This window comes from Balaenoptera borealis (assembly GCF_965194805.1).
Source record: "Balaenoptera borealis genome assembly, chromosome: 12".
In the NCBI taxonomy this organism is placed as follows: domain Eukaryota; kingdom Metazoa; phylum Chordata; class Mammalia; order Artiodactyla; family Balaenopteridae; genus Balaenoptera; species Balaenoptera borealis.
Window position 1 is genome coordinate 5,317,446 of NC_138869.1, and position 25,145 is coordinate 5,342,590.

At 44.0% G+C, this 25,145-nt stretch overlaps 1 protein-coding gene across 1 annotated transcript in view; it reads right to left on the minus strand.

Moving 5' to 3' along the window:
• The window catches only part of MGLL (monoglyceride lipase), a 240,698-nt gene that overhangs the window by 175,585 nt on the left and 39,968 nt on the right, over positions 1–25,145 (minus strand). Inside the window, exon 2 of the mRNA XM_082345272.1 lies at positions 19,535–19,610. The gene's annotated coding sequence lies outside the window, so the exon portion shown is untranslated. The remainder of the gene's footprint in view (positions 1–19,534; positions 19,611–25,145) is intronic.

The window sequence follows — 25,145 nt, forward strand, 5'->3', positions numbered from 1 at the left end:
GGATGAACATACACACATGACTATATATAAAACAGATAATCAACAAGGACCTGCTGTACAGCACAGGGAACTCTACTCAATAGTCTGTAATAACCTATATGGGAAAAGAATCTGAAAAAGAATGGATACATGTATATGTATAACTGAACCACTTGGTTGTACACCTGAAACTAACACATTATAAATCAACTACACCCCAATATAAAATAAAAAATTAAATTAAAAACTAAGACAATTATAAGCAAAAAATTAATAAATAAAAAATAAAATAAAAAACAAAGTGCACGTTAGTGAGGTCCTCTTTTGGGGATTGAGCTAACTGGGATCCAATCGTTTGTTCTGTGTTTTTAGATTCCTTTTGGAAGACAGGCTAGGACTCTAGCAACTTGGGTTTTTAGGAGAACTTAGAAAAATGGGATCCCAGTCATCTAAATGCTCTGAGGGCAGCCCTCCTTCAGGGAATCTGGCCAGTTTTATGCTTAAAAACTATGTACTCCCCACAGGCTCATTTTTAACTAAGCAGGCCAAGCAAACTAAAAGTAATCCAGAGTTACAATGGCCATTATGGGGAACTTTTGATCTCCCCAGACATGTTTTTCTTAAGATTAAATTGGAGGACCATGGCTCAAAAATTAAATAAAATGAATGATGTATTTGTTTTCACTGGTATCTGGAAGCTTCCAACTGTGCCCAAAACTATAGAATTGCCTCTTTGCAAGATACTGTTCCTAAACTGGCCAGAACAACTAAAGAAAACGAGAAAAGAGTAAAACGGCTTTCAATTCCACATGCTCCTTGTGTTCCCCTCCCCCAACTGCTTCGTCTGGGGCACCATCGTGTGTCTTCCAGACCCCTTTGTCCCAGACTCCACCAGGCAGCCACCAAACCACCCCTGACACCAACTCCCTCTTCCCCTCTGCTCTGCCCCCTCTTCTGTACCCTCTCCTCCCCAGCTCTAACCCACTCCTCTGAGCCTACCTTTGCTCTCTCTCCCCTTCTGAACCTATTAGAACCTGCCATTTTGAAGTTAAACCACCTGAAGATCCGAATAAACCTCAGATTTTTTATGTTCCCTACACTGAGACTGCATTGCAAGCCACTGGTTTGTTTTTTCTTTTAAGTTACATTTATTGCAGTAGAATTTACATTCAGTAAAACTCACTAGAAAATTTGACAGATGCAATCACCACCATAATCAAAGCACGGCACAGTTCTTCAACACCCCGCCCAAACTCTATGCAGCAAACTCCTCTGTGATCCTTAGGAATCCACCGATCAGTTTTCTGTCAAAGGGGTCAAATTGAATCATCGAAATGATTCATCATAGAAAAAACTGTAAGCACAAAAACCCAAGTTTTTACAAGGATACTTTGAAACATACAATCTTTAGAATAGTCAAAAGAATGGGATTTAAAAATAACCTTTGTAAATTAAAGCAGCTGACAAAGTTGTCTTAAGATAGCTGTAAAATAGCTAGTCTAGGTACTGTGTCATTCTTCAGGCTGGGGTTGGTTGGTAGAGAAACTATTTTAAATAATGGAACTGAATTCTACAGAAATTCTCTAGGGGCAGATATATGTTCTTACCGATAAGTGGCACCTTCTCAAAAGTTCACCCCTGCTACCACAGTGCAAGGGGCAAAGCAAGCAAAAACCTCTATTCTCTATGTATCAGGCGTCACATGTTCAAATACGCCTTATCTCCTTGAAAAGCTTCTTTCAAGCACCATGATTCTGTCTTTCAAGCACCAGCCCTGAAGCTTGTCAGCATCTTGAACTGGACCGAGCCAAGTCGTACACGGCGGCCGAAAGCGCAAGCCCCTGTGTTAAGGATTTTCAAAAAGCAGCCGAAGACCCCCATTGATTTGAAGATGAATTTAACATGGTCATTCAGACGTGCTCCCTGGGGTTTTCAGATTTGTATCGGTTGGTGCACACGCCTGTGGGTGAAAGTCAGGCTCAGCGCTGGATAGCGCTGCCACAGTGGGGGCTCCCCGAAAGGGATTCAGAGAAGCCAGCCTCTATAGTCTTGGGGGGACGCTGGAGACCTTGGCAGAGAGAGCCCACCCAGTAGTCACCGCAGCCTTTCCTGAGCCTGCTGCCAGGGACAAAACTCAGGCGTGCGTGCAAAAGTGCGGTGAATCAGTCCATGGCTACCAAAATAGGGTTCAAATCTTTAAAGAAGACTCCAGTCTCCCTACAGAGGCTAAATCCACTCGGGTAGCCTTTAATTCTGTGTTAACGGCTGAACAGGGAGCTTTTTCCTCCTGCTGGAAAAAACCAGGATGGAAGGGGAGACCATGTCCACCCCAGATCTGTTCAATTTGGCAAATCAGCTCTCTTGCACCTTAGATGATTCAGCAACAACAAAAAGGAGTCATAAAAATCCTCCGTTTTCAACTTCACCAAAACCAACACATTCCTGGTCTCTGCCATTATTGCAAGACGCCGGGACGTTGGAGGAAGGACTGTTATAAGCTAAGTGCTCCGGGCACCTTCAGCCCTCTAGCTGATGTGATCCCCAAGGAGCCACAGGGGCTGGTCCCAATCCCTCTCCTTAAACAGCTCGGGGAAGCCCCTCTCCAGGTCAGGAATGAATCTTCACCTGTCCTTGTAGGCACGGGTCCTACACTCTCTGTGACCCGCCCCTCTGCCATTAAACAGCCCCTGCCTCGGAGCTAAATAGTTCAGACAGTGGGGTCTCACCTCAGCAAGTCCCTGCCTCTACACCTGTTCCTTTTTGTTTAGGCTCTTTGAGAGATACATACCCTTTTCTCCTTAGTTCCCCCTGTTCATTTGTTGGGCCAAGATTTCCTGGAAAATCCCAGGCTGATATTTCTTTCTCCCCAAAGGAGATGACAATTACTGAGTTTGATAGCAGCAGTGACGGCAACAACCAAAAAACTGTCAACTGGGCAAATTAAGTGACCCTAGAACATGCGGTCTCTGTTCTGTACCTGATGGTGTCCAACGAACTCGAACACCAGCCACTCCCTGGTTAGACGGGCTGTCACCCTTCCTGTGGCAAAGGCTGCAGCTGACACTGGCAGAATCCACAGTGCAGCTCCTGTTAAAGCCCAGAGAGACCATGAAGGCCTCTTCCCCACATTAATCGTACTTAATTATGATCATCCGATAAATAAGCAGCCCTCCAGAGCATGACTCTGGTAACAGAGGACTCTAAGGCCCAATCCTTTACTGTCCCCTGCACTAGTCCCTGTAACACCCCTATGTCACCTGTAAAGAAACCCAATGGCAGAGGCTGGAGATTTGTCCAGAACCTCCGAGCAATAAATAACGCTGTCCTCCCTCGGCACCTGGTTGTTCCTAACCCTCATACTTTACTCGTGCCCATCCCAGCTGGAAGCACATTCTTTAGAGTCACTGATTTATGCAGTGCCTTCTTCTGTGCCCCAGCTGAGGAAGCTGGCCTGCTCCCTTTGCTTTCACTTAGGAGGGAAAACAATTCACCTGGACACTGACGCCTCAGGACTTCACTGAAAGCCCCGCTTACTCTTCCTCAGTCCTGAAGGATGATGTGGACGACAAAAGGTTTCCTAGAGGTTCTACTGATACTTTGTTGCAATACTTAGATATCTTACTTCTTTGTTCCCTCTCCCAGGCCTCCTCACAGGAAGGCAGCATCCATTTACTAAAAGACTTTAGCCCTAAAATAATACTAGGTCACCAAGGAGAAACTTCAGTTTGCCGAAAGCCAGGTTCAGTATTTGGGTCACCTGACAGCAGAACAAGGGCTATACCTAGGTCAGAAAGGCTCTGTGGCACGCTGAGCTTCCCCAAACTCCAAACTAAATGCCAGTTATGACGTTTTCTCGGGCTGGCTGTCGTTGGAATTGAACTCCGCATTTCTCTCTTTTGGCCAAACCCCTGCGGGGCTTAGTGTTTCACTAAAAAATGACCATCCCAACTCGATTCTACGGGGAGAACAGGATGACACAGCCTTTAAAGCCTTAAAGGAAAGTTTAATGAACTCTTCTGCCTTTGGGCATCCCAATTATCAACTCCCCTTTTCCCTTTTTGTGTACGAGAAAGAAGGGAACGCTCTTGGGGTTCTCACTGCAAAGCAAGGGGCTTACCGTTAGCCCACGGGGTACTACACCCAACAAGCAGACGCTGTAGCACAAGGCTACCCTCCCTCCCTTAAGGCCATCCCCCCCACTGCCCTTTTGGCTAAGGCCACCAAGGAAACAGCTGTAGGATCTCCTGTGACCATTTTCATGCCTCATGCAGTGGAAGCCCCTCTAAATTCTCACCACACATCTGTCTGCTAGCCATCTTACCTCTTATGAAATTCTGTCCTTGTATAACTCACTCTCTCGTTTTAATAACCTCAACCCTGCTACTCTTCTGCCCTCTGTTACTGACAAAATCCCCCACAACCGTTTAACACTGACAGATAGCCTCTTGACACCCACCCCCCATGATCTACAAGGAACTCCAGAGTAATGCTGACATCTCATGTTTTACTGATGGTTCTTATTTAAAGAAAATAAGGAAAATATTGCACTGGATATTCGCTATCAATGCCTTTTGATATGTTTGAAACCACACCCTTGCCTTTGGCTACTTCAGCCCAACGGGCCAAATTATATGCACTTACTCAAGCTTGTACACTAGCCAGAGGCAAGACTGCCAATATTTATACCGATGGCAGGTATGCTTTCAGAGTAGCCCATGACTTTGAGATGCTACAGAAGCAACATAGTTTCCTCATTCCAGCAGGGAGAAAATCAAGAAGGGTCCTTATGCTCAGGAACTATTAGGTGCTGTTCTGGCTATTAGTAAGATATCAGAACACCCTAACCTTGACTTCCTGGAGACTAGGGGAAACCACCTTGCTGACAGTTCAGGAAAAAAAAAAAAAAAAAAAAAAAAAAAAAAAAAAAAATGCTGCTCTTAAAGGAGCAAACAGCAGCCAACCTCTGTCCTGGGCCAGAGGAGTGTTTCCCCAAAGGAGAGCTTAGAAAAACTAAGTAGAGAAGCCCAACGATTTGCCTCAGATTAGGAATTCAACAGTCACTGGTGAGAGAGAGAGAGAGAGAGAGAGAGCGAGCAAGCGCGAGAGAGAGAGAGAGATAGTTGTGGTGCGGACCAAATAACAACCCAGTCCTACCAGAGACTTTTAAGTCCTATTATTGACCACTGTACATGCCCTGAACCATTGGTCCACCAACTGTATGATAATCTTTATGCATCAATACTGGTGGGGAAATGTCGATAAGGCTGCAAAAAGCACTTATTTTGCTTGCCCTACGTGTCCAACATACAATTCACGGAAACCTGTTCGTATTGCTCCTAGACACTTGGAGGCTTGGCAATTGGATTTTACCCAGCCTCCCTCATCTCGTGGATATAAATACGTTCTGGTCATGGCAGGTATGTTTTCTCACTGGAATGAAGGCTTCCCTTGTAGACAAGCCACTGCCTCTGCTGTGGCTCAAGTCCTGGTGGAGCAGACCATTTCCACCCAGGGAACCCCTCTTGAAATTCACGGTGACCAGGGAACTCACTTTACCGGCCAAATCCTTAGAGCAGGTCTGTGCCGTCTGGCTGGTTGTGCAGCGCTTTCACCGTGCCTACCATCCTCGGTCCTCTGGGCTGGTCGAACGCACTGATGGCATCACTGAGACCAGACGGGTGAAGTCTGCAGATCCCCTGGCTGAAAGCACCGCTGCTAGCCCTGCTGAATCGTGGGTCCACCCGCTTTGAGAATCATGAACTCTCACCTTCTGAAATATCACAGACACCCAATGTACTTGCCTCCCGCTTCTTTTTATCCACAACTGATAAATGGAGACATGCTTCTGTGTTGCAAAGGCCTAATGACTTCTGAAGTAAGTCAGAAAGAGAAAAACAAATACCATATGCTAACGCATATATATGGAATTTTAAAAAGCGGTACTGATGAACCTAGTGGCAGGGCAGGAAAAAAGACGCAGACGTAGAGAACAGACTTGAGGGCGTGGGGTTGGGGAAGGGGGAAGCTGGGACGAAGTGAGAGAGTGGCACTGACATATACACACTACCAAATGTAAATGGATGGCTAGCGGGAAGCTCCTGCATAGCACAGGGACATCAGCCCGGTGCTTTGTGACCACCTAGAGGGGTGGGATAGGGAGGGTGGGAGGGAGGCTCAAGAGGGAGGGGATATGGGGATATATGTATACATACAGCTGATTCACTTTGTTGTACAGCAGAAATTAACACAACACTGTAAAGCATTTATACTCCAATAAAGATGTGAAAATAAATAAATAAATAAAAATTAAAAATAAAAATAACCATGCTCTGTTAGAACACTTTTCGCAGTGCACTCTTGGGAAATGAAAACTAATACTATGCCCTACAACCTGGATCCAAAAGGACTCTCTCCAGCCTCGCTGGAAGGACCCCATCAGGTCCTGCTGACTAACTTTTGTGCTACCAAACTCCAGGGAGGGGACTCCTGGATCCACATGTTGCACCTAAAGAAGGCACTGAACCCCAACTGGACCTGCACACTACCCAGAAACCTGAAGACAAAGCCCATTAGACCTGAACCAGAGGGCATATGAAGCCGACAGATTCCCGAAGACATCCGGACCAGATCTGAATACCTTTCTTTCAACATTGGCTTTCACCTGTGTCCTCCTTCCCTTCCATGAAAGGACAATGGCACCATCCACATTTCCCAATCCCTTGCAAAACCTCTCTGATTGCTGGATTTGCGTCAGAAACCTCACTCCCTCCAGGATAGCAATGGCCCTTTGGTTCACCCTATAAGTAATTACACTGGGATTCCAGATGCTGTTGTCTGTCCAGATTGTTCCACACGTCCATTTAATACAGTCAGGGTGCTAAGCCCACCTAAACTTATTCCTTGCTTCAATTTGACCCTGCCGTGAGATAGGAAAACAAGATCTTGACTATTTGTATGAAAGGCTCTGTGGAGTTGACAATGCAAGTCAGGTCATTTGTAAACTTCCTGACATATCTGTAGGTCTAGGTAACCTCTCAGTGTGTAACAACCTAATGTCTGGTTAAGTAATGCTAAGCCTCTGTGCCAATAAAGGTATCCACAGATACTATCACTTGTGCGAGGGCCGGTGTACACCCTCTGGTTATACCTTCGTATGTGGAAGTCTGGGCACGCCCTTATGCTTGGGCACCTCCCTGCCTTGATAGCTGGAGAACACAGCAGACTGTGCCCTGCTGTATTCAGTCTTGTTCTCCCTGCATCACCAAAGAGAGCCTCTCACTGGTCTATCCTATTAAGCCTCTATAACCACTTCAGCAAGAGCTTCCAGGAGGGATATGAGATTCTGGCTTTGCCTCCACAGGGAGTGAACCCCAATGCACAACTCATCAGGAATCTCTCCCTGATACCAGGAGTGCCAGCTGACTCTGTAGCCACCGCCGTTTCAGCTCAGCAACAGTCGCTTAACTCTTCAGCCACAGTGGTTTTGTATAACTGCAGAGCCCTTGATTACTTACTTGCTAAGCAAGGAGGCATTTTTTCAATAGCTGCAGGTGGATAAATGCCTCTGGGGAAGTAGAGACCCAACTACACCAAATTAAAGAGCAGGCACATCGGTTGCAGCAAATATCACCTGACAACCACTGTTTTTTGAATTATTCAGCTGGCTACATTCAGGTCTGGGCTCCTGGTTTTGAAACGCCTTGAAAACTGGGTTTGTTAGGTTTTTAATTCTGCTTTGTACACTTATTGTTAACTTCTGCACTTATTGTCCAACTTTGGTAAAAATGACATGCCTAGTAAGGTGATGCTAGTTCAGCACTTTGAGATCATTTCTAGTGCTTACAACCATGACTAAAAATGGACTTTTAGTAAGAAACACCTGAGAGTTTCCCTTACTGCCTTTCCTTGTTACTCAAATGAGGCCTCATGAAGTTTCTGATTTATGTACTTTCCTTCCCTGGAGGGAGCTGACAATCAGGGAAGGTCCTTCCTGGCACCGAGGGACAAACCACTACTGTGCTGAGATCCTGACTCTTGATCAGCAATGCTTTAGAGGAAAGATCTTGATCCAAAGGGAGGAAAAGTGGAATTAATTACAGAAACTCAGCTAAAGTTGGAGTCCGGCCTGTAGGGGTCTCTCTCACACCCCACCATGCATGTCAATTACCCCAAACAGGAAGAGGCTTCCACCTACATCTCTCACAGGAAGGGTCCTCTACCTACCGTCCAGCAGGAAGAAACCGTCCCTCAGCCCAATGGCAGCCCAGCCAATCGGAGACTGCAGCGGCCCAGCCAATGGAAAGCCTCCAGATCCCAGCCCCTCCAATGGACTTGTTGGTCATTCCATCCCCTCCCAACTCCCCCCTTTTCCCTATAAAACCAAGTTCCCCTTCCTTGCTCTCTGGATTTGCCTACGGTCCACCCTAGTTCACATATCCTGAATAGCAACTTCTCTGCTATTCCCAGGTAAACTTGCTTTTGCTGGTGAAATAACTGCCAATTATATTGTTGAAGCTGACAAGTCACATCAGCTATATTACTATTGCAATGTATTAATATGGCTGAATCAGCTTTCTTAAAATGATAAAATTTATTTTTCCATTCTTTTACTTTTAACCTCCCTACATTTGTATTTATATTTGTGTTTATATTTAACAAGTGTTTTGTAAACATAGAGTTGAGTCTTCTTTTTTTTCTATCAAATCTAACAATGTCTGACTTTTCAGTGGTGGGTTTATTCCATTTACATTTAAGTTACTCATATGCTTGAGTTTAAGTCTACCATCTTACTATTTATTTTCCATTTGTCCTTTCTGATCCTTTATCCCTCCTTTCCAGGCTTCAAGCTTTTTTTAAGTATTCCTTTTTATCTCCTCTATTGGAGTTGAGTTTTAACTCTTCAGATTATAATAAGCCTCCTTAATTAATCATACTCTACCTCAGACTGATATCATATATTTTACTTCTACATATGATATATATCCCTCCACATACTTACTATTTTGCTTTAAATGGTCAGTAATTTTCAAATGTGTTTTTTAAACTAGTCTTTTATATTTACCTACCCATTTACATTTCTAGTGGTCCTCATTCCTTCTTGAATATATGGACTTCTAACTGGGACCTTTTCTCTTCATCCTGAAGAACTTCCTTTAGTAGTTCTTAGAGTGCAGCCCTTCTAACAAGAATTTATTTTAGCTTTTTTTTTTTTGAAAATGTCTTTATTTCACATTCATTTTTGAAAGACATTTTACTGGGTTTAGAATTCTACACTGTCTTTTTTTTTTTTTTTTTTTTTTTAACACTTTTCAGATGTCATTCCTTTGTCATGTGTCCTCCATTATTTCTGGTGGTCAGCCATCATTCTTTTTATTGTTCCCCTATATTAATGTCTTTTTATGGTTCTTCTCAACGTAATTTCTTAATTTTTCTGCCTGCTTTTAAGATTTCTCTCTCCATTTTTGGTTTTCACTACTTTGGCTATGATGTGCTTAGATGTGCCTTGGTCTTTGTGATTTTTCTCAGAGTGCACTGGGCTCTTTGGATCTGTGGGTTGATGTCCTTCATCAATTTTAGGAAATATTTGGCCATTATTTCTTCATATGTTTCTCTGCTCTATTGTTTCTCTTTTCTCCTTCTAGAACTTCAAATGTGCATATATTAGTTTGATATTGTCCTATAGATCTTCAGTCCTCTGTTTTTTAAAAATTTATTATTCTTTTTCCTTTCTGTACTTCACATGGGTAATTTCTATAATCTGATTTTGTGTTTACTTACCCTTTCATCTGTTGTGCCTAGTCTGCTGTTAAACACTTGTTATGAGTTCTTCATTTTGGATATTTTTCAGTTCTAGAATTTGGTTCTTTTTTTTACAGTTTCCATTTCTCTGCTAAAATTTTTCATCTGTTCATCCATTTTTGTCAACTTTTTCCAATAAATTCGTTCACATATAACAGTATTGTAAAGCTCTTGTCTGCTACTTCCAACATTTGGCTTATTAGTAGGTCTGCTTCTTTTGACTACTTTTTTTTTCTCCTTCTTGATTATGAATCCATTTTCATCCTTTTTCACATATAAGACTGATTTTTTTTCTTTAACTGAATGCTGGGCATTCTGTGAATCCTAATAGACACTCTGGATTTTGTCATCTTCCTCTATAGGGTGCTGAGTTGTGTTCAGGGAGGCTGTTGGATCACCTCAATTTTGTTGAGGCTTGGTTTCCAGTCAGTTCTCTCTTAGTCAGAGGGCACAGCCCTTATTCCTATGGCATGACTCTTACTCATAATGAGGATATTCAGGATATGTGAGTAGGCCTTCCTGGGTTTTAACTGAATGCCCAGAAGGGAGGTTCACCAAGGTCTCTGGCTTGGTTGGCTGGAATTCTTCAGTGCTGTGTGACCTCTGAAATCTCCGTTCAACTCTGTGTTCCCTGGGAGTTGTTCTCTACTAAGCCCTATGGCATCTTGACCTAAATTTTGCTCAGCTGAGGATTCAGCCAAGCACCTGAAGGGGAACCTTCCACAGCAGGGGTCCCCAACCCCCAGGTCTCGGACTGGTTAGGAACCCAGCCGCACAGCAGGAGGTGAGCGGCGGGCTAGCGAGCGAAGCTTCATCTGCTGCCCCCCATTGCTCGCGTTATCACCTGAACTGTCCCCCCACCCCTCCCCAGTCCGTAGAAAAATTGTCATCCACAAAACCAGTCCCTGGTGCCAAAAATGATGGGGACCGCTGTTCTACAACACTGAGGGACTCCTTCTCAGCTGCTCTCTCCCATCTGGTACCAACACACGAATTGCAGCTGTCTTAGCAGCCCCAATCTCTGCTGTTTCCTCTGCCCAGGAAACTGATGCTCTTCCCTGGACTGAATTTTCCTGTACTGTGGTTTGCACATCACCCCCCAGCAAGAAGCCAGGGTAAATATGGAGGTCATCCTGAGTGTTTCCCCTGGCTCAAGGATCATGGCTAAAAACTACATTGCTGCCCACTTCCCTCTGGGCCAACCCTACAGCTAAGTTGGTGCCCTCAGCACAGGTCCCAGCCCCCTCCTCTTTCGATTAAGGCAGTTAGAGTCAGTCCCATTCAGGCTGACACTCTATCCAATGCCCCTACTCCTTTCATTCTGAGCCCCTCCTAAGACACAGGAATTACAACATGGCCATTATTTGGAGGAAGGTGACATTCAACAAAAAGCCTCGGAAATGTCTCAAAATACAAAGATTATATAACAACAACAACAACAGAACAATGGCTTCTAAACATAGGAATGTATTCTATTGAAGGCCTAATTCAACACGAGAAATTAGAAACCCCGGAATAGCTGCTGGCTTGCATTGCATTTTAACAAGGCAGAAAATCCTCTGGACAATATGCCCTAATGGAGCAATGTCAATGACATTCAAAATTCAAAGCAACTATGCAATTCATAACAAACAAACAAAACAAACAAAAAAAAAAACAGAAGTATATATATTTCAGCCTGAGATTGAGAATGTGTGTGTGTGTGTGTTTATGTATGTGTGTGTATAATATATTCCCAATCTCCAGCTGAAGTTAAAAACACAAGTAAAAAGGTCTGCTCCAGGAAGGCATCAAAAAGTTTCCAGGAATATTCTGGGCACCTGCTGAAGCTGGCAGCAGATTGGGATTGAAGGTTTATCACAGAGAATCTATAAAATGGAAAGCAGGGACTTCCCTGGTGGCGCAGTGGTTAAGAATCCGCCTGCCAATGCAGGGGACACGGGTTTGAGCCCTGGTCTGGGAAGATTCCACATGCCATGGAGCAACTAAGCCCGTGCACAACTACTGAGCCCGCATGCCACAACTACTGAAGCCCACGTGCCTAGAGCCCGTGCTCCTCAACAAGAGAAGCCACCGCAATGAGAAGCCCGCGCACCGCAACGAAGAGTAGCCCCTGCTCTCCGCAACTAGAGAAAAGCCCGCATGCAGCAACGAACACCCAATGCAGCCAAAAATAAATAAATGTATTTATTTTAAAAAAAGATAGAAAGCAACGAACAGACAATTAACATTAACAATTCATTATATGCAATACTAGGCCCACTACAGGTGCTTTCAAAATATTTTCGAATAAATGTATATAACCCAAATCTTTAAGTATTCATCACAGTAGGCTTCCCTTCAAGCAACACACTTAGATTCTTCTCTGGTTCCCTTTGTTGACCTGAGCTCTTATCCAGCCACTGTGTTTACTGTTTTTGCAAATTTGTTTAACTTGGAAAATGCTGCCACATCTCTGAGAAGCATTTTATCTCTTCACATCTGGCTTGGGGACCATCAGCTTACCAAGTCCACTCACGCCTGCCAATGTTTCCACAAGCTTTATTTTAGAAATCTGGTAAACTCTGGCTTTGAAACATGTGTATAGAAGATTTTTAACATAAGAAGCCCTCCATGCATTGTTATCTTAAAATAAATGTATGCAACTGTTACATTTCGTGCTTCTGGGGTTTTGTTTTCCACAGCTGACTGGGCACACTCCCAGTCAGGAAATAAGGTCAGTAAAACAGCTGCGATCATGAAAAAGCGACCAACAGCTGAGAGAACCAAGGAAAAGGACTGCTGCTGTATTAATGTGATGCTGTGGAAGAAGCAACCCACTTAAAGATATAAAATGCTAAGGTGTGAGATCTCCATACGGTGCTTCTTAAAGGCTCAGAACGTTGTAAATATGTTGGCAACACTTCATGGATATATTTACACATATAAAATGTATCACGTGAAATGTAACATTTATCCTAAAGGATGCTTGGTTCTGAAGCTAATGAACACTCAGGTAGTGGAGTGGAAGAAATTTAACATTTTTCTTCCTGGAAATCAGTAACTTTGTTCTCATCTCAACCCTGCTTCTATCTAGTTGTGTGACCCTAAGTAAATCATTGAAACAACCTGAGTTGTCTCCGTTTCTTTGTTTGAAACCAAAGGATTCCTCAGAATTCCGTTATTTTATCCACCCCACTCCCAGAAGTCTGTAATTCTCTGGGAACTTGATGTATTTGTTTCAGATAATTATTGAATACATTCTTTTAGCTGAGTGCTACAGATTGCAATGAAAGAATGGTTGGTAGGAAATATTTATGCCGTGTCAAAGCTAATGTTTAGAGCATAGAGAACAGGCAGCAAATGTCTGACTCAGGATGCTGGTTACACTCTTACTGTCAAACCTAACCTTTTAAATTTTAAGTCGGATGCTCTGAGGTTAGTCATATGATGAATTAATTCATAAATGACTTTCATGCTTATATGTCCCTACATGGACCCTCACATGGACAAGTATTGCCATAGCTTTTCTCTATAATGAACATACAGATTGATGCTAAAGAATTAATTAGCATTTTCTTTAAAATGTTTAAATCATCAAAACAACTTGCTAGCATCTACAGATTCACACTTCTTTTCACTTAACTAATTATACTTCCTTATGGCTCTTCAGATCTTTATGTCCCTCTAAACACCAATTTGCAAGTTATAAGAATCACACAAGTATATGGTCCATTTTCTGTCATATATTGTACACTTTTCCTTTAGAACTATATAATCTTCATTTATAATGGCTAAAAATATTTAATGGAGTTGCTATAACAATTTTTTGTCAACTTTATCTCTCTTAAACTAAAATAAGTGAATTAGGGTCTATTATTAGCATGTTTGTCTATTTCTTCTTGTATCTCAATTTATGCCTAATGAAAGATGATATGTGATACATAGATATTTATCACCACTATATTTTCATGGTGGTTTGTGTTCACTAGCATTATAAGGTGCTTTTGTCTTGCTTAGTACTTTTTGGCCTGGATTTTAACTTCTTGTATATTAGGGGCATGACCCCTCTCCACACACACTTCGGGTTTTTGCTGCGGTATCTTTGCCCATGTTTTTTTTTTCTCTTTTGCTTTGTGACTCAATCTGAAAATCTTTTTCTTCTAATGGGAAAATTATACTTACGTTTATTAGTATGACTTGTTTGATTTTAGTTCTATCATAATTTATATGTTTTCTGTTTTTAGATACTGCATTATGACAATTCCTGAAGCACTTTTAAAAAGTGTTAACATCTTTGGAATTGGGATGTCTTAAAATTGATGGTAGGTCGTGACTTAATTGACAACACTGTTTCCTTATATAATGATGATTAAAATAATGGTGATTTTATAACCAATACAATCTTAAGAGTCAATAAAGTTTGGTATATATTTTAAAATATATTTGATGTATTTTGTTTACTTTTTATTGTTGTTCTATATCTATTAAGGAAGACTTGCATTCTGTTCTAGTGGTTACTTTTATATGTTTATATAAAACCTGTAATCTCCTCTTTTTTTGCTAGTATCCATTGGTTCCTGGAAAAGTGAACAATAGAATTAGCTTTTTTCTCTTCCTCCCTAATCCCTTCCCATCTTCTACAACCCAAAGCTAGTCAATAACACTGTTTCTATTAACGTTTATCTTTTCATTCTTAAATATTCTTAAATGTGGACAACACAACGTGTCAGCATTAAAGACAAGGCAATCCACAAGCTTGTTCTATCTTATTTATACACTGCCAGAGCATATGACATTTATACTATGCATCAGTTTTCTCTGTTTAACAAATCACCTCAAAATGTGGTAGTTTAAAACAATGAACATTCATTATTCGTCACAGCTGAGCAACTCCTGGCGGCCAGCTTGGCCACATCATCCAGTCACGAGGCTGGCAATGGGGGTGGTCCTGAGAGGCCTCACTCACAGGTCGGGCAGTTAGCTGACTTGATGTCAGCTGAGGCAACAGCCAGACGCCCCTAATCATCCAGCAGGCTAGCCTGGGCTTGTTCAGATGAAGGCAGAGGGGCTTTCAGCAGCAAGAGAGGGCAGGCCCCAACACACAAGCACATGTCAAGTCTCTGCTTGTGTTACATCATTCTTGTTCCGCTGACCAAACAAGTCACATGGCCAAGGCCAGAGTCAGTGCTGGAGAAGGGCCGTTTTGCAGTCTACCCCGTGCCCTATCCCATTAATCTGGTTCCCTTATTTTTGCCTAATGTCTCTTGCCAAATGTATTCGACATTCAATCCTTTTCTGAAGTTCCCTCTGGAGTTCATCCTCCAGTGTCCCCTGAAGAGGGATTCATGAAGGCGGCTGTAGGGTGGGGAGGAACCTTCTTCTAACCTGCGCGAAGGCACGGCGTATGCCGGCTGCGGCGGTGCTGCCTCGCAGCTGAATCTGAGGAGGAGGAGGATGCGGCTACAATACACGGGCTGGCGACGGCCAAACTTCCATCCCTGCACTGCTGTGTTTCATTCAACGTCAGCTGCCAGGCCCCAGGTCTCACTGGATTAGGACAGAACGTTTTCGCATCCAGGAGCCAGCACTGAGGTCTCTGGGGCAGGGGGCGGAATTTACGTTCCTGAAGGGGAGCCAGCATCACCCACCCACGGTTCCTGGATTCACTTGCTCCCCAGTTAGAGCAGGACACACCCGTGCCCCTTTGTAAGTAACTTCCACCCTCAACGGCAAGGTATTTCCTATCCTTCCACATGCTTGGGCCAATGAGATTTTAGCAGAGGCTTGAAAGTGCCTGCGTGCTCGAACTGCCATCTGTGCCTCTTCCGTTTCCGTGAGGAGAACATTCCTGGCCAGTCCATTGGTCCGAGGAAGCCGAGAGGTCTGTGAGCAGAGCAGGGGCCCCCAGCCGAGCCAGCCACGCCAGTCCAAGCCACGCTGCGATCCTGAGTATTGTCTTAAGCAGCTGAGTTGTGAGGTGGTTTGTTACACAGCAGTGTTGTCATCACTGAGAATGTAGTCTGTGAGTGTCGGTGACCCTGGAAAAACCCTCAAGGGCCCCAGGGAAAAGGCGACCTACTTCTGGCTTGGACCACGGCCCTCTCAGGCCCCCGCTGGAGCCTCTCCTCTCACAGCTGACGGCAGGGTTCTGCCCCTGGAGTAGCCAGAGCCCCATAAGGCTCTGGGCTTCCTTTATTCCCCCAGTTCTCTCAGTCCTCACCACTCCCAGACTCTAAAACACCCCAGCTCTTTCCCACTTGGCACAGTGCTGAAGACACAGGAGTCCCTTAAGACCTATTATTTGAATAAATTAATCAGTGAATGCATTGCAAGGTCATTTTCTGAAAGTGTCACGTGAGTTAAAAGGTCCACATCGTATCTAATGCACTTCAATACATCACTGATATTATGAACAAATAAGGAAAATTATATTTTCAGTGGAATTTGATTTTGATTGCATTTCATTTAAAATCTAGCTCCAGGATTCCAACACTGACACACGTTGTGAAGGCTGGTAGGACGCTGTGACAAAAGAGAAGGTAAAATTCCCCTAAATGTCCTCTAGCTTCTGAAGTTAGTATCAAGAGAAACCCATTTGGCCTGAAAGAAATCTGTCCCTGCACTAGTACACTTGCTTAATCACTCAGCAGAACTAAAGCTGGATTCTTTACTGCCTACTTCTCAGAACTTTTAATATGCTAATGCACATTGTAAAGCTCTGAGAGGGGGAATCAGTACACCGCATTTCCTAAGCCAACTTGGCCCTGGAACGCTGAGAACTTCTTGTGCTTAGGGCATTGGTATGACTGATACCAGCCCATGGAACAGTTGGAAAATTTCTGCTCTTTTCCAATGGCCTACAAAGTAATGAATCATTTTGTCAGTTACACAGTTACATTTAAATTCCACCTTCCTGGCCCTAAATTGACCACCCCGGTGGTTGGTACTCTTTTTATGGCTACAGCACACTTGAAGGAAATAAAAGGATCAAGGTGGGGGGGGGGAGGCGGGGGGAGCTGGGTAGGAAGCCACTAAACAGGTCCGAAATGATTGCAGTGAAAACCCTTCTTCAGCTGCACAAAGTCTCACAGGTCTGTAAACAGTCCATGGTTACCTCGCTATTCACCCTGTGACACTGGGTCTTGGACTAGACTTGTGGCTGGAGCTGCACTAACGAGGACAGCTTTGAAGAGCTCAGGGAACCCTGGGCGCTGGCACCGGCACAGGTTACAAGACACCCTTTCACTCCTGTTGTGAACAAGCACCATCCTGCATCTCACAACCTGATCATTGCTGTGGCGGCACACAGACGAACTTGGAGCAAAACAAATTCACACAGGCTCAAGATTTAACAGCACACCTGTCCTCAGAAGTCACAGCATTGCTGCGAGCTCCCCGAAAACCAGAGGGAAACCAAAGAGCCAATCGGGGCAAATTACACAGCCCCCAAACTACATAAACATGGCCGATTAAATGATATCCAAACAGGTCACCGATTTTTTCAACTGTACTCTGCTTAATTTAGTTATTGGGACTTCCCTGGTGGCACAGTGGTTAAGAATCCGCCTGCCAATGCAGGGGACACGGGTTCAAGCCCTGGTCCGGGAAGATCCCACATGCCGCAGAGCAACTAAGCCCGTGGGCCACTACTACTGAGCCTACGCTCTAGAGCCCGCGAGCCACAACTACTGAGCCCACGTGCCTCAACTACTGAGCCCACGTGCCTCAACTAGTGAGCCCGCATGCCTCAACTACTGAAGCCTGCACGCCTAGAGCCCATGCTCCACAACGAAGAGTGGCCCCCGCTCACCGCAACTAGAGAAAGCCCGTGCACACAGCAACAAAGACCCAAAGCAGCCAAAAAATAAATTAATTAATTAATTTTAAAAATTTTAGAGTTATTTCAAAACAAACACAAATACAAAAGCAAGAATGAAAAAGGCCTCTAGCCCACTTGGTCCTCCAGAGGTCATGGGAATAGCATGCATGACCTTGGACCCACATGGGTTGGTTTCAAAAGTCTGCATGTATGGAAAAATCAGTGACAGACCAAACTGCCCTTAAAAATCTCTTTTCTCCAAGGTGCATAACATGTGGTTTGCGCCTGCAGTACTGCTCCCTCAGTGAGAGCCACCGAGGCCGAGAGTTAGAGGCATTTTCCACGGAGAGAAAAGTAACGTTATCAGGGGACACAACAGGTAACTCTGACAAATGGAAAGGCCTGCCTGGGTCTTGGACAGAACACTCAACATTGTAAAATTGCTTAGTTTCCCCAGACTAGCATACTGGGGTTTTTTAGCAATCCTAAATAAAACTACGAAGTGATTTTTCTTGGAAATTTGACAAATGACTCTAAGATTGAAGTGGAAAAGTAAACATGTAACGGTAGTCAAGAAATACTGACAAAGAAGAAAAACTTATCCTGAGTCTGAAGCCAAGCAGTCATCAACTAGATTCCTTCAACTGTAACTTGCTTAATAAACAATATCCTGTAACCTGCCTTCACTAATTGTTCTTGCAAATTGCATACCCTCCAAGCTTCAGGTAGCTTAGACAAAGCATCACAAGACTCCCTATAGATAACGCCTCTGACATAGGGTCACTATAGTAACAGTTGCTTCCATTGTTTTTCAGGAACAGGGAGCTGGTCTTCCCCAGTTCAAACCGGTCAAGACCACAGACCATTCAGCTGGGCCTGTGCAAGTGTCCGATGGATGACCTTTTGACGTCAGAGGGCCAAAAACTCCACCCTCAGATCATGCTAATGCTGCCATTTTCTGAACATGCTTCCCATGAAGAGGCATGTTACTCAAATACACGTGCACAGACCACTGATTACCTCACCTTCTTCCTTCCTCTAATCACCTCCCTCTGCATCTCCAACCACCCTATACTCTTCACTCATAAATATCCTGAATCCCTCGCCTTCAGGGAGGAGGATTTGAGACTGGTTCTCCTATCTCCTCACTTGGTTGCCTTGCAAATAAACCCTTTCTCTGCTGCAAACCTCGGCATCTCAGCATTTGGCTTGCTGCGTGTCGGGCAAACGAACCAGGGTCCATAAAAAGTTAAAGGACATTATAAAGCTGTAAGAATTAAAGTAGAATGTTACTGAGACAGGATAGACACATCGCCCAGTAGGAAAAAAGAGAGTGTAGAAACGGACAGAAGTAAATAAGGAAATCTACTACAGGAGAAAGTTAGAATTTCAAACCAGACACTGCAGAGGGAGTGTTCAATATTGGATTGGGACAACCAGCTCAACACTCAGAAAAAACAAAACAAACCTGGATTCCCACATCACTCTTTACACGGAAACAAATCCCGAGAGGGTTAACATTTAAAGATTTTCAAATAGACAAAGCCCTAAACACGCTAGAAGAGAAACTGATGCATTTTTAAATAATCTTGGGTTGGAAAAACATTTCTAAACATGTTGCAAAACCAGAAAAGAACAAAAAACCCTTCTAAAAATTCCATAAAGTTGAAACACAACAGGAGTAGGAAGGGGACATTGGTAATGCATTACAAGAAAAAAACGTAATATCATTTATATCTCAAACCTCAAATAAACCAATAATAAAACAAACAGGGAAAGAAGCTGGACAAGAAAACTACAAATGGATACAAATGAACAATAGCCATATGAAAACATATTCAACTCTGTTAACAATAAACAGTTAAAATAAAAACAGGATAATATTTCCAGCCCAACAGAATATCACAGGTGAAAAAGACTGCAAAGGCCAGTGCTGGCTAAGAGGCAGGTACTTACACGTTCGGTGGGTGCAGACTGCTGGCAAAACCTCTGATGTAAAGTACGCACACCTTTCGCCCAAGAAATGCCATTTCTAAGAATCAGAGGAAGAAAATCGTTAGAAGTTCAATAAGCTTTAGGTACAAGGATTTTCATCACAGTATTGACAATTGCTAAAAAAAAAGTTAGAAAGGACTGAGATGACCATTGATTAAAAACACTTAAGTAAATTCTGGTACAGTTTGTACCATACCATGCAAACACCACAGGTTATGATCTGTGTTTACTGACATGAAAAGCTGCCTGTAAGTTGTCAAAGCATAAAACCAAGCCACAGAAGAAGTGTGGTTCCTTTTAGGAAACAGGGTGCGTGTCTGTCTCAAAGGGCACATGACGTTGTTTTCTAGAACAAGGCTTGTCAAAAGGGTGCTGTGGTTGTTATCTTTTTGGTATAATTTGATTTAGTTTACTATGCTTACATAAAAATTTCCATAACCAACGTTTTCAAAAAAAAAAACAAGTTAAGAATAAACAGGTAAGAAAAGCCAGGCCAAACTTCGAACTGAAGAAAGTGACTAGGGGGTCCAGAAAGTGATCCAACTACAGGTGGGAGTTTCGTGCGTGATTAGGGTGGCTTTCCGAGTCCATAAGAAAAAGGTGAATTATTAACAAACGGTGGTGGAAAAACTACGGCATCAATTAGGAAAAAGATGGCTTCTCTCCTCTCACCACAATTGATTCCAGCTGGGTTAGAATTTAAATGTAAGAAATAAAGACAAAAGAGACGATAGGCTATAAGGATGTATCGCACAACACGGGGAATACAGTCAGTGTTTTGGTATTTTGTAATTACTGTAAATGGAGTGTAACCTTTAAATTTTTAAAATTTATTTTTTATACAGAGTACTAGAAAATACAACAGAAGGAAGTTTTTACACTCTTCAGGTGTGTGATTGGAGAGGGGTCTTCTGAGAATCCCAGAGGCCTTAAAAAGCAAAGATTAATAACTTTGATTCTATAACAAATTTTAAATCCTATATGAAAAGGTGCCATAAACCAAATTAAAATACAAATCTCATACAATGAAAAATACAGTATTTATTAGCAACATAACAAAGTCTTCCTGGAAAGACATAAAGCCATGGTTATGGGCCATTTTGTTTTCTTCATAATGTTTTGTATTTCCTTAATTTTTGCCATTGAATAAAAACTTTTATAAGTAAACCAAAACTCTTTTTAAAAAATTAAAACCAAAAAAATTTGGAAGGAAATAAAATTATTCACAAAAATGTTTGAAATAGGGCATGGAGAGCAGGACTTTCGAAGCTTAGAAGTAAGAGAAGGAAAGGAAGCCGTTTCCCACGCGGGCCCTCCACCGGGTCTCTAGGCCCCCAGACCCCACTGGAACGCCGTGCCACCTCCTGGGGAGGGGGTGAGACCCTGAGCTCGGACCAAACCATGACGTCCACACGAAGGTTCAAATGTGCCACTCGAGGAAGGACAGGGCCTGCCAGTTTTTGCTCAAAGCTCTTCAATACCCATCATGTCTCAAAGCCCAATCACAGCTCCTGGGAAATAACAATAGAATCTGGGTAATAAAATGAAGTCCAACCTTTTTTTTCCTTCGTGCGTAGTCTCCTTTCACTCGCTCACAGGAGGCCACCTCGCACCCCGACACCTGAGGCCAACTCCTCGTGGGAAACAGCCGCGCAGAGACCCCAGAGACGCCACCGAGAGCTCCGTTCAGGACGACGGCGGCGGACCGTGTGAAGAAGCCCCGCCCACAACACGGGAAGACGGCGGCGGGCCGTGTGCAGAAGCACCGCCCACAACACTGGAAGACGGCCGCGGGCCGTGTGCAGAGGCGCCGCACCTGCACCGCGATGCCGAGAGTGAGCAGCTCAGCTGCGCCAGATCCACAAGATCCACAAGCACTCTGCCCCCTTCCCCCTGATGCCAGTGAGAACCTGTAAAGCGGCCCCGCCCAGGAGCCCCCACCTCTCCATCATCTGGTCAAAGGATAAAGCTTTCTTTTGCTTCTGAAGTGAACTTGGTCTCCTTTTATTGGCTCCAACGGCGTGGGGCAGAAGGACCCTTGTGGGGAACTAACTGGAAAGGTCGGTAACAATCAGCGGGAAGGGGAAAGGGCAGGGCGTGTCGCTTCCTCCTGGGGGTCACTCCAGAAGTTGCCCGCACCTCTTCCTCTCAGATGCCATACGTGGCTGCCGGGAAGGCGGGGAGACGCCGTCTCTATCCTGGGAAGTCTCGCGCATAGGTGATCGTACTATGGGAGCAAGAGAGGATGGATATTGCAGCCTGGCATGTACCGCATGATCCCATTTGTATAAGATACACCCCCAGCGTTCACACACGTGCACCTGGACAATGGGAGGACGCTTGAAAAATATTGGGACTTTGGGTGAGTTTTGCTTACTTCCTTGAACTTTTCGTATTGATTGAATTTTTGGAAATGGATGTATTTTTCAGTGTAGCTTCTTGTCCAAAATGAATGATGTACATGAAATTGAAGGCCAGAGACTTCTTGTTGAAAGACATGTGACCCACGGGAGGCTCTGGATCTGGGACAGCCCTTCAGAGTCTCCCAAATTGAGGGCCTTTACCCCCTCAAAGACCAGTCATTGGAGGCAGACTGCCTCCGGGGAGGGGTGAAAGCTTGGGCAAGGCAGCTCCTCTGGGCCCAGAGAAATTCCAGGAGGGGACCAAGCTACGGGGGCTCAGCAGCTAACACTCAGCAGGTGTAAAGTGTCTCCCTGCTGAAGGGGGTTCTATGTGGTGGGCTGCAGTGTGCACGACACCAGGGATAGAAAGGCATGGCCTGGAGCTGGAGAAGGAAACAGAGGAAAATCAGAAATGTCACTTTACACAGAACCGCTGTATGCAACCACTATTTTTCTTCAAATCTTCCTCAGAAAAGAGAATAGTCTTAAAACTAAACCTAAGTATGGCAAGGTATGAACCTGAGCCTAAGCAAGAGAAAACACTAGACAGACCCAAATGGAAAGACTCTACAAAGTAACTGGCTTGAACATTTCCAAAACGTCAAGGTCATAAAAGGCAAAGGAGACCTAGGAAATATTCCAGACTGAAGGAGACCAAAGAGACACAAGAAAATGCAGTGTGTGATCCTGGATAGTGGATTGTGTGAAGAACAAGATTAGGACTTGGGCAAAATTCAAATGTAGATTGGAGGTACGATAATAGTTTTGTTATTGATGTTAAATTTCCTGACTTTGATAATCACTCCATGGATGTGTAAAATAATATCCTTGTTCTTAGGATTACATGAGTAAGTGTTCAGGGGTGAAGGGTCTCATCTGGAATTTGCTCTCAAATATTCAGAAAAAATAAAATTATATATATAATTTAAATCCTGAAAGAGAAAAAGTAAATATGACAAAACATTAATAATTGGTGAACCTAGCTGAAAGGTATACGAGAGTTCATTGTAATAGTCTTGCAACTATTTTGAATGCTTGAAATTCTTTCAAAATAAAAGGAGAAAGAAACTTCCCACAATAGAAAGCCAGTAGGAGGAGAGTGCCCAGCCACACTAAAGGAACTCACATCTGATAAGGCTCCTAATGCCCAAATGTTGCAATAGATAAAAAGTGGATTATGATCATTATAGACTGTAAACTTGAAGTTGATTCTGGGAAAAATTCTATTGTATTTTCAAATGGATGCATTGTGAGTGCTTATTAAGGATAGTGAGGCTCTCTAGTGGTCAACATCAACTTCCCCCACTAAATAAATAAATGCAAATTAGGTCAAACTAGCCTCATTTTCTTTTCTAAAGTAAATTAAAGAAATGGTCATCAGCATAGTGTATCTTGATTTGGCAAAGTTTTGGGGTAAGCTGTGCATGACATGCTCATGGATAAAATGATGCAGCACTTGGCATTTTTATAGCAACCTGAACAGCACCACCCAGGAAACTGACTGAATCGGGGTGGGGGGGGGGGGCAGTGGTAATAGTTTCCTAGGGCCACTGTAACAAAGTTCCACTGAGTGGCGGCGTAAACAACAGAAATTTCCTGTGTCACAATTCTGGAGGCTGGAAGTCAAGATTATGGTGTCGGCAGGGTTGGTCCCTTCTGAGGCCATGAGGGAAGGCTCTGCCCCAGGCCTCTCTCATTGGCTGGTAGACTGTTACCCAGTCCAAGCTCGTCCTGCTCGCCACACAGGCCAACAAATCGAGAGACGACTTGCTGGGGCAAAGAATAGCTACTTTATTCAGAAAGCCAGCAGACCGAGAAGATGGTAGACTAGTGTCCCAAAGACCCATCTGCTCTGAGTTAGAATTCAGGCTTCTCTTTTATACTGAAAGGGGAGGGGGTAAAGTCCCAGTTCTGGTCAGACTGTGGAGGGGAAGTGTTAATTTCCTCTTTCCCGGAAGAGGCAGGGTTCCCCAGAGATGGGCCATTATGTAGAATTTAAGCCTACAGGCAACATCCCTTTAGTGATTAACTTTTAGCAAAAGCAATAGAATACAAAAGTTAAAAGAAACACATCCAATACGGAGTCAGATTTGTTCTTCCCTATCACAGACAGCTGTCTTCATAGTCATACGGTGTTCTCCCTGTGTGCATGTCTGTCTCCAAATCCTCCTTCTTCTAAAGACACCAGTCACATGGAATTAGGGCACACCCTAATGACCTCCTCCTGACCCGACTGCCCCTGTACAGACCCTATCTCAGGGGATGATAAGACAGATGGTGTAACAGACATGGAATGATGGGGGGTGGTCCAAGCCAGGCCCCTCACACGCTCACTGTGCCATCCTGTCATTCATCACTGGCCATCCTGAGACTCAGCCTGCTCCCGGGTGGTGTGAGTATTAAACGGAAAAACAAGCAAAGGCACTGTGCAAACTGCAAGCCCCCCATAGCCCCCTGAACTCAGGACCACCACCTGCTGGGAGGCAGCCAGTGCTCCAGCACGCGAGAGGGCTGGGGGGGATGAGACAGGGTCCGCAAGCGGGCGAGACCCGTCATCACATCTTTTAGTCATCTTTATCAGGTTCGGAGACAGGGGGTTACTCATCTACAAATCTAACTGTGGGCTAATTTATAAAACATACTTAGCAGATTTCCACCCATTTCCCGCCATTATTCTTCGGAAGAGTGGAGACATGCAGTCCTTTAAGGATTCTCCACAGCTTCCTTCTAGATGGTGTCTTCTCAGACCCCCAGCTGCCCCTCAGCCCCTCCATCAGCCAGAGAGTCTCACGCTTCCTTCCAGGAACTGAGTCGATTTCTCTGCACCCAGCAAAGACAGCTGGCATCTCTGCTTCCACTTTGGTTTCCGTTCCTTCCTACTTCTCCAGCCTAGATCCTGCATCTTCTCTCCCCTCTAACATTTGGAGCCTCCCCCTTTCCAAGGGTGTCTTGGTTTTTGTCTTTATACAGACTTAAAGCTTCTATCTTAACACATCCTCAGGTTACCTGAGGCCTCCTTCTGCCCAATCAGCATTTCCCAGGTGTGTCCCATGGGGACCCATATTCACATCATAGACCCAGAGGTCCCAAAGTCAAGAATGGTTAGGAAATGCCTTGTCTCTTTACTGCAGGATTCATTAGAGCCTTTAATACTGTATTTTGATTCTCCC